Source organism: Aulonocara stuartgranti (genome assembly GCF_965226115.1).
Source record: "Aulonocara stuartgranti genome assembly, chromosome: 6".
In the NCBI taxonomy this organism is placed as follows: domain Eukaryota; kingdom Metazoa; phylum Chordata; class Actinopteri; order Cichliformes; family Cichlidae; genus Aulonocara; species Aulonocara stuartgranti.
In genome coordinates, this window is record NC_138944.1 from 22,423,506 (window position 1) to 22,431,208 (window position 7,703).

General features: G+C 45.3%; 1 long non-coding RNA gene across 1 annotated transcript; it reads left to right on the plus strand.

Moving 5' to 3' along the window:
* Positions 1-316: 316 nt before the first annotated feature.
* LOC309709038 lies at positions 317-1,019 on the plus strand. Its single transcript, XR_014277405.1, has 2 exons — positions 317-489; positions 563-1,019. It is a non-coding gene; the product is annotated as an uncharacterized lncRNA (long non-coding RNA).
* Positions 1,020-7,703: the final 6,684 nt, after the last annotated feature.

The following is a 7,703-nucleotide window of genomic DNA, read 5'->3' on the forward strand; positions in this document are numbered from 1 at the left end:
AAGGCTGAGGTCATGGATGCAGCCTGTGACCCTACCAAGGGTCTCTTTGGCCCAGCACTGGATAGAATGAGAGAGACAAGCACCCGCAGAAAGCAGGAGGGAGAAGCATTCAACCTCTGCTTACCCAGAAAACCTAACCCTCAGCCCCAGCAGGTGCCAAGAGCTGGCTTTGTGGCAATCCGATTGTTCAGTCTGACGTCACTAGCCGTGTCTGGGTCTAAACTCCGCTGCAGGTCCATATATCAAACGATCACTATGGCATTACTGAGAGTTGAAAAACTGTCTAAAGTATTTCATCTTTAATAAAACTGTCATGGTCTACGGTGGGTGGCTGGAGTTTCCATTAGGCTCCTGAACTGACCTGGGATCCGCCCCTGGGCAGGGCCAACTCCAGCTCCTGCACACCTGGAGCCTATTGCAGGCTATCAAGCCAGAGGGATTTAAACCACACATCGATGTTCACTCACTGCCAGTTCGTCATCAACCCATGTTGGTAACAGGTCTTGTGTTTCAAATTCTCGCTGTGATTTATCTTACTAACAAAGACTCTTTTGTGCTACAGTTGCTGTACCCACCCTGGCTCACTCCACCTCCGGACTCGGGATACCTAGTGATCATTTTGGAAATCCCTCTGTGCCTCACCTGCCTGCCCTCCTGCCATCACACTCCATCTGGAGCCCCGGATCTCAGGTCAGCCTTTCCACGCCACTCAGCCTCCCCTGGATCTTCATCATCCCCCTCTCAAACACTCCAGGTCCCTAACTGCAAGTAAGAATTGCTGCTCTTATACTGGCCACTTCTGAGCTGCCTTCACTACCTGCCTAACTCCTATATCCTCTCCCCTCAGTGTGACTGTTCCCCACTCAGCTCCGTTCCACTTCTCAGGCCTCGTTCCCTCGCCCTAGCCACGTTCCCCTGGGCACGCCACACCAAGGCTCCACGTCTCGTCATTTTCTGTCTTTGCCACGTTTCCCTTTTTTTCCCCCTTGCACTTAACCGTAATAAACTGTTAAATCATCTACTGTCTCCGCTCTGGGTTTCTGCACCTGAGTCCTATTCAGTACCGGCCATCCGTCGCCGTGACAAAAATGATCAGCGTTCTGCTCTACCAGGTGTAACAATTGAGTTTAACATCCAGGCATCCATGAAAACGGAATTTATGACATTTAACGGAGTTAGAAGTTAGCAGGGAGTTAGCTCGCTAGCTTCTATCTAAATACAATATAGCATGTCCTGACTGCGGGGTTTTGGAAACAAATTAAAACGTACAGCTCTGCTATCACTTCCAGCATAAATGAAGACAGAAAACTAAACAGCAGTGATGTTTGTAGGGTTACTGAAGTTGGGCTAGCTGGTATATAATGATGTGCTACGTGACCGCTAGCGACACAGCTATGTTAGCATAATATAAACAAGATAACTTTTTTCCACTCGATAAAAGTTAACGTGAGTGTTCTCGGTGGTCAGGAACAAATGTAATCGCATGGCAGGATGCTGTAAAAGGACCAAACTTCAGCCAGGAGAACAACTGAGATAATCCATCCACAATACGAGGTTAGTCATTCATATACTGCTGCATGGGCTGGGCTGTAGTTACTTCCTAAGGTTTTAAAAACTGAGCTTAAATAAATGATTAGTGGTAATAAAAGCAGAGGGAGGTCAACAGGGATCACTGACTGTTTTAGGAGCTTTTTGAGATCAAATAGAAGAAAATACATAACATTAAACATGTTAACAACACAAAAGCCATATTAAACGCAGACTACTTTAGACCCAGAAGTAGGATTCGTCGCGTCATCACTGAACAACCGGATAGCAGCAGCTGTGAGAGGGAGACAGAGCGGGGCCAGAATGCAGAGAGGAGCAGGAGGCCTGCAGTCTGCCCGCCAGGCCAAGGTAGAGAACCAAAGACCTTGGGGAAAGCATTCCTTCGCAGCAGCTGCTGCAAAGAACAAGCCGTCACATCCCGGAGAGGGAAAAAAAGAAGTGGTCAGTCAAATTCAAATTCAAATTTTATTTGTCACGTACACAGTCATACACAGTACGATATGCAGTGAAATGCTTAGACAACTGCTCGTGACTTAAAGAAAAAAAGAAAAGGCTATGAATAAGATAGGAAATAAATGTGAAAATTAAAAAGGGTAAATCTAGTCTAGCAAACCTGCGTCATTCTGTGTCACCCCTCTCTTCTCCTCTTCTCCCCCAAAGAGAAGGAAGGTGTTAGAAGGGGTAACAAAATCACTCCAAGGTTCAGGGTCTCCGGAAGTTTCCAGTTCACCAGGAGCACCCTCTCAGTCTCCTCCTCCAGTTCAGGGAGGACGGACTTGTGGACAAATGGCACCGTGTCACCTCCGAGTTCTGAGTACAATCGAAAGCACCACGACTGCAGTTTTTGTGTTGGATGTAAAAGGCGCACATGACGCTGTGACGTAGGCTAGAATCATGGCAGCAGTCAATGACGGTCCAGGCGTGGGATTTCTCTCGTGGAAATATGCACATTATCTTTTCCTTTCTATTGGTAGGTGGCACAGTGCACTTGTGGCAAGTAAGCAAGCTAGAAGACTGGCAAAGTTATGGAAGAAACACATTAACAAGAGAATTCTGAGTAAAACCTAAGTTACTTTCCCTAGTAACTAGTTACTTTGAAAGTAACGAGTAACTTGAAGTAACTGAGTTACTTTTGAGAGAAGTAACTAGTAATGTAACTAAGTTACTATTTTAAAGTAACTTACCCAACACTGGAAATAAAACATGCATTTCAGCAGCCAGGCAGTTTGTCAAGGGCAGAATATACCCCCGGTTTGAAAATAAAAACAAAAGAAAATCACTGCCATTTGTCTTTGTCCCCAGCGTGGGGAGCTCACGCTCTTCCCGAGGGGGACAGCCCAAACTCCTTCCGGAAGACAGGCGTCTGTTTGGCTGGCCTGGGCGACCCCCTGAGCGACCGTGGTTCAGGGGGTTGGGAAGCGCATCTGTAACCGGAAGGTTGCCGGTTCGATCCCTGGGCTCTCTGTCCTGGTCGTTGTGTCCTTGGGCAAGACACTTCACCTATCGCCTACCGGTGATGGCCAGAGTGGCCGATGGCGTGATATGGCAGCCTTGCTTCTGTCAGTCTGCACCAGGTCAGCTGTGGCTACAACTGTAGCTGCCTCCACCAGTGTGTGAATGTGAGAGTGAATGAATAGTGGAATTGTAAAGCGCTTTGGGTGCCTTGAAAAGCGCTATATAAATGCAATCCATTATTAATATAGTAGTCGTGGTAATCACACGACCACTTTAAGATGACAAAGTAACAAGGTGATATATAACAGTTTTTAAATTGTGTCGACAGGCGACATAAAACCATTCATGATAAACACTATTTACGCTGTGTTTTTTCCTCAATAGTTTCGTCACGTTTACTGTCTAAGGACAGCGCTAGCAAGCACTCTCTGCTTATGAGCAAAGAATAAAAAAACAAAAAACAGCCCATTCGTGTAGGTGGAAAAATATACCATGTCAACCAATCAAAAATGATATGGCAACATGACATTTGGTTGTTTAGGAAGAGGGGGGAGTTTTAGGAGTGACGGCGAGAGAGAGAAAGAAAGACAGCAGAAAAAGAGAGAGAGCGAGTTTTGAGATGTGAGAGATTTGTGACGTTTAGCGTGTTTGGAGTGTGTAGTTAATGTGTTGTCTTGTGTAGTTAGTGTGTAGTATTGTGGACAGTTTTGTGTTGTGTGTCAGAACAAAGAGGCGACTGCTGTCTCCAGGTAGAAAACAGGAGTGATACACCTGCTGCTGTCAGACCTGCAGGTCTGTGATGTTCTCCTTTATAGTGGACAGAAATTATTTTTTTGGAGTGGCATAAATAATTTGTGTGGCACCTCATTGAATGCAGAACACCTGACCCCACTCTGGACCCCAGAGGGTTAAACATTTTTTTAAAGTAATGCAATAGTTACTTTTCAAGTAATTAATTACTTTTAGAATCTTGTAACTCAGTTACTAACTCAGTTACTTTTTTGAGGAAGTAACTAGTAACTATAATTAATTACTTTTTCAAAGTAACTTGCCCAACACCGGACATCACACTATCGCATCTTCAGGGGCCCTCTCGCAGCACGACTGAAGCGGTGGCGCACATGGGCAGTTCATCCTTGGGTCTTGTCAACCATTTTCCCATGGTTACAGACTACAGTTTGCGGTAAAACCACCAAGATTCAGCGGAGTGTTAACTTCAGTGACCAGTGGCAATTCAGCAAATGTGCTGGAGGACGAAATATCCTCCCTGTAACACAAACAGGCGATCAGAGCAGTGCCGAGCGAAGAAGCTCAGCAGGGCTTTTACTCCCGCTATTTCCTCATCCCGAAAAAGGACGGAACATCGCTCCGTCCTATTCTGGATCTGCATGTGTTAAACAAGCATTTGAGAAAGTACACATTCAGAATCCTCACACACAAAACACTTTGTCGCTCATTGCACACAGGCGATTGGTTTATTACAATCGACCTCTCAGACGCATATTTTCACATCGCCATTTATTCTCCACACAGGAAATATCTCAGGTTCACTTATCAGAGTGTAGCGTACGAGTTTCAAACTATCCCATTCGGGCTATCCTTAGCCCCGAGGGTGTTCAGCAAATGTGTGGAGGCAGCGCTGTCTCCGTTAAGGAACAGCCGCATCAGAGTATTCTCTTACATAGACGATTATCTAATAAGCTCACGATCGTGCAAGCAGGCGATCAAAGATTCCGGGGTGGTAGTGAATCACCTCACGGTGCTCTGTTTCACAATCAACCTGGAAAACAGCAGGGGTACCTCTTGGGGCAGTATCACCCAGGGTGACACTGACCACAGATGCATCTCTGTCACGTTGGGGTGCAATTATGATGGGCAGAGCAGGATATGGCATTTGGTAACAGAGACAGGCTCTGAATCACATAAATGTGCTATAGCCCCGCGCGGTGCTCCTAGCCACATTTTCTGCCATATCTCCAGGGGCAACATGTTTTAGTGAAAACAGACAACTCCATGGTAGTTGCTTATATCAACTCCCAGGGCGGTACCTGTTCCCGGCAGCTACACAGGTTAGCCAGGGAAATAATTGTGTGGAGAAGCACACGGCTCATCTCCCTTCAAGCAACTCACATGCCAGGAATTCTGAACAGGGGGGTGGACCTCCACTGTTCGGAGAATGGAGGCTTCACCCACAGGTGGTGGAGCAGATTTGGCAGAGATACGGCCGGGTTGCCGTAGATCTCTTTGCCTCGCAAGAAAGCACACATTGCCCACAGTTTTTCTCCCTGTCAGACGCAGATGCGCCACTGGGCGTGGATGCGAGGGCCCATCCATGGCCAAACACATTACTGTATCCTTTCCCTCCCCTCAGCCTGATTTTAATAGCTCCACTGTGGCCATCCAAACACTGGATAGCAGAAATAATCCAGCTTCTGGTGGACGAGCCATGGCCACTCCCCATCCCCAGGGACCTTCTGTCTCAGGCGCATGGGGAAATATACCATCCTTATCCAGACCAGGTTGCTGTCTTGGACTGGCCCATGAAAGGTGGAATTTGAAGGCTACAGGCATGCCTTCGAAGTTTATTGAAACCATTCAGAATGCTAAAGCCTCGTCCACTCATTCCATTTACAGCAGTAAATGAAAAGCGGATAATCCCTTTCCAGTGTTCATTGGTGGAGCTGTTGTGTTTTCTTCAGGACTTGCCAGACAAAGGGAGAGCTTTTTCCACCATAAAGGTCTATTTAGCAGCTATTTCAGCCTGTCACGTGGGGTTTGGTGATAAACCTGCCGGTCAGCACCCTCTGTTATGTCACTTCATGAGGGGGGCGCGTCAAACGCTCCCAGTCTGTAGACCACTGGTCCCTTTATGTGATCTGTCAGTCGTTTTAGATGCCCTCTCCCACCACCCCTTTGAGCCTATCGGGGCAGTGGGGTTGAAGTTTCTCTCTCTTAAAACTGCTCTGCTGTTGGCTCTAACCACAGCCAAGCGAGTTAGTGAATTACAGGTTCTGTCTATTCTGTCTAGCTTCGGGAGCTAGCGCAATCCAGGAGTGGGCCATATCTCCCATAGTGAAACAACGAGCGAAGTTAGAAAAAGAATGTTGGGTTACTTAACGTAATCCCTGGTTCTTTGATAACAGAGTGAGGTGTTTCACCAACAGTTCCCTCCTTGCTTAGGCACAGAAAGAAATCTGCTTGGAAATAGTTAGGAGGGCTGGTCGGCCATGGTAGAATGAGGGGGCGGAGCCCTGAGCACGGCTCGACAGGTCTGTCATAGACAGACGTGGTGTCATTGGAGCTTCTGTAGTTGGTCATGCCAAGGCGATTCCCATAGTGAAACACGTTATTTTGTCTTCCATTGTGTTTTCCAATTCTTCCATTATGTTTTGTGAGATTTTATTTTTATTTTATTGCTTCTGTTGTGGTTTGTTTGACTTCCATTGTGTTTTTTGTGCTTTTGCAGTGTTTTTCTGTTCGCTGGTGTTTTCTTAAGTTGCAGTGTATTTGACCGGTCAGGGCCACCCTAGGTAAGGACCTGTCACACTATATTTGCATGTGTCCCTCTACATTTGCAGCAAAATTTTAAAAAAATAGAATCTAAAATGTGGGTGGGGGGGGGGGGGGGTCTTTTGTTTTGTTGTTGTTTTTAGGTGAGAATCACAGAAAGTTCAGCACCACATTTTGACCTTGTATGCGTACTCAACACTGTAGAGTGGTAGGGTTCCAAAACACCTTAGAGTGGACACACAACAGACTGTTTTTCTGTTTCAAAATATTTACCTATTGTTGTTCATTTTCACCTTTAGACCTGTGCTCCCTGTCGCCGGCCAAGAGAAACAAAACAACAGAGGGGAAGAGAAGAGGAAACGATGGTCAAAAAAAACTTTTAAAAAAATGAAAGAGGATGCACTGGATCCAAATCATAAATTAATCACTAGTTTAGTCTGCTGCATGTCAAGTCAAATGAAATTAAGCTGAAGTACCGCTCTTTAGTGTCCACAGAGGTCTTCACAGTGCCATTATTTTAAATTAATACCAAAGGACAACAAACAATAGCCATCTAAAAGCGCAAGAAAACGTTTTATAAGGAAATAACTATGGAAGAAACTGCTTAACGGGTCTGACAGAGAGGGAACTATTCCAGGAGAGTCACGCATAGAATGGGCACAGACAGGGGGTTAATGAAGATTAAATGCTCGTAAAAACTTGGAATATATTAGCAGGGGAAAAAAAAGTAGAACACCACAGTGTGTTGATGTTTTTGCTGCATCAGTATGCCATTGCTATTTTTATGTACAAATGACAAACAAAAAAGAAATTTGTGTGCTGAGTTTCAGTTCATTCCTCAATCATTTTTATTGTTGTTTGGGATCGATGGGGCATGGTGTGAGTAATAACAAAGCAAAGTAGTAGTGGTAATGTAGACAGTCGGTGCATTTAATTTAGGAGGTTTTATACAGTGAGTGTCTATCTGGTTGAAATCTATGTCACAGCTTCGGTTCTTAAGAATAGCTCACGACTGACTGTATGTAATTATGAGGGCAATTCCAGTATTTGCTACAAATTTAACTGGCACTAAAAGGTGTGACTGCAGAGGAATACCAATTCAGAGAATGTAATAGATAAAAATATTATCAGCCACATTTGTTTGATGTCTCCTCCTCAAGGACCAATATTAGATAATGCTCTGATGAGGA